Consider the following 1,173-nt stretch of genomic DNA (forward strand, 5'->3'; position numbering starts at 1 on the left):
TCCAGTGGTGCAAGTTGTGTTCGAGCGGTGCGTTTTGTCATATATTCGTATTGTTTATTAGGTTTCGTAATGCTAAAGACACATACATACATTCGTGGTCAGGTGAGGCGATGCGATGCGTTCATTTCACCGCAGCGTTTCACTGGATCGAAACAAACAAGGGTATGCATTTGACATGACACATACATGCTGTTGCGGTGCGTTGCTATATTTTCCCGCTGCGTTTCACCGGACCAAAAGTCTCGGGTTATTCTGTCCGGTGAAACGCAGCTGTGCCGCAGGTGATTTTCATTATTCTAAGACGTCATTGTGGGGAAGCCGTCAACATGCTACGTACAGCAGCAATAACTCCCCAAGAAGTAGAGGAGCCTTGCAAATTGGTAAAATCCCGGCCTTATCTGTTCAACAAGATCAGGATTACCATGACTTCCAAAAATCTTGGTGATATTGGCTCACGAGCTTTGTCTTCCGTAAATCTTGTTCTATGAGATGCCATGTTTGTGCCAATTGATCTCTGGTGAGCCTGAAATAGGACACGAATTTGTCTTCGTCGTCATACAGTTCCTGAGCGAGATTACAGAAGGCCCCCTGCTGTTTCCTTTTTCTGTTAATGAGATGCACCCATACCCTCCGATTCTTCCTCTTTTTATCTCTGGTCTGTAGGGCACTGCAACCATCAGGAATAAAACTACAAGACATCCATGATGCTGAAGTTGAACAAACTTCGACGTTCAGTCAAATTTAACGCAAAAGTATGTGTCATACCTGCCGCAACGGTACCGCATAATCGTATCGGTTTACTGTAACGCAGGCATCGCATCCGCATGTATGTGTCTTCTGCTTTACATGAGACTTGATCCGTTGTCTACATCATCACCATCCAATAACAAAACCTAATAAGTCACATTTCGGTCAAGTTGAGATTTATTCGGTTTTGACCGCCGCATATATTTTACTAATTCCAAATCTGTTTGGTTGGATATTAGAATCCTGAAAGCGTCTAGTTNTTCGGAGAGCATTTCGATTGTAACGAGGGAAAACTTACATTCCCCGATTCGTACCGTATCGTTATGAGTGCTCAATTGAATTGAAAGGAGCGAAACTTTCCCAGTGTTACAAATAGTAAGTCTAGCTCACTGGTTAATGAACTTCTAAAGGCACGAGTTGCGCCCC

Source organism: Lottia gigantea (genome assembly GCF_000327385.1).
Source record: "Lottia gigantea unplaced genomic scaffold LOTGIsca_170, whole genome shotgun sequence".
Taxonomy (NCBI): domain Eukaryota; kingdom Metazoa; phylum Mollusca; class Gastropoda; family Lottiidae; genus Lottia; species Lottia gigantea.